Genomic DNA, 1,502 nt, shown 5'->3' on the forward strand with positions numbered 1-1,502 from the left:
AGGGTAATACCAGGCTGTTCCTTGGAGGAAAGGATTCTGAAGCTTCGTCTGACATACTTTGGACATGTTGCAAGGAGGGACCAGTCCATGGAGAGGGAATTAATGCTTGGGAGGGTGGAGGGACAGTGCAAGAGAGGAAGACCCTGGATAGATGGATTGGTTCAGTGACTGGGGTAATTGGAGTAGGTGTTTCAAAGATAATGAAATTGGCACAGGATTGAGCAGGGTTTAGGGCTGTTAATGACACATGACAGCATTTCTTTTTTAAATTATTGTTGTATTGTAATTTGAATGGAAGTTTTCATAGAAATTGGCTTTTCACTCATTTATACAGACTTATCCTCTCGTCCCTCCCCTTTCATTCCCTAATGTATCTATTTCCTCTTGAGTAAACTTCCAGGGTTTGCATTTTTAATGTATTTGTCTATTTCATTTAAATTTTCATTTTTTGCACGACATTGTTCATAATGTTCCTCTATCCTTTTAATAAACATGGATTCAGTAATGATATACCCTTTTATCATTCCTAATTGTTATCTTTCTGTACTCGGGTTTTATATTTTCCCTGAGTCAAGAGTTTACTAGAATTGATACATCTATGGTCTTAAGTAACTGACTTTTGGGTTCCTTGATTTTTATCTATTATTTATGTTTTCTCACTTATTAATGTCTACTAAGAACTTGGTGATAGAAATTAGGCTGGAAATAGAATGACTGCATTTTGCACATTCACTGATTTATTAAGTAAGGGAGCTCTGGTGGCCTACTGGCAAGAAGTTGCACTGCAACCTCCTGAAGGTATATAGTTCAAATCCACCAGCTACTCTGTGGAAGAAGGATGGACAATCTCTTCCTATATGATTAACTGCCTCTGAAAATCCACTGGAGGGTAAGCTATGGGTCAGACCCAAATTGATGATACAACAACAACAACAATGAGTGATTTATTCATCACAAACGGTTTCATTTTTTTTTAAGCACAGGGACTTTACACATGGGCTTTATCAGATAAACTGCATAGGACTCAGATTGATTCCATCAATGCAAGGAATTATTAGAGAAGCTCAATATTAGTAGTCCAAACCAGGCCAAGATGGCTAACATCGAGAAGAACAGGAATCCCAGTACACTTAATTATGCTCATTTGAAACCACTAGTTAGACCAGGAAGCTGTTGTCTAAACACACGGGAACACTGCATGATTCAGGAAAAGTGTGTGTCACGGTTGAATCCTTTCTCCATATCTATTCAATCTATATGCTGAGCAAATAATTTTAGAAGCTAGACTTTGTGAAGAGGTATGTGACATCAGGATCAGGGGAAGGTTCATCAACAGCCTGCATTATGCAGATGGCACAGCCTTGTTTGTTGCAAGTGAGGAGGAAAAATAAAATGCTTGTTGCAGAAGATCAAAGACTACAGGTAAACAACCAAAAATGTCCAACCACAAAGAATGAATTGAGAAATTAAGGTACGTTTACACAATGGAATACTATGCAGCA

This window comes from Elephantulus edwardii, unplaced genomic scaffold, assembly GCF_000299155.1.
Source record: "Elephantulus edwardii isolate Elephantulus edwardi_28Jun2011 unplaced genomic scaffold, EleEdw1.0 scaffold00262, whole genome shotgun sequence".
NCBI lineage: Eukaryota > Metazoa > Chordata > Mammalia > Macroscelidea > Macroscelididae > Elephantulus > Elephantulus edwardii.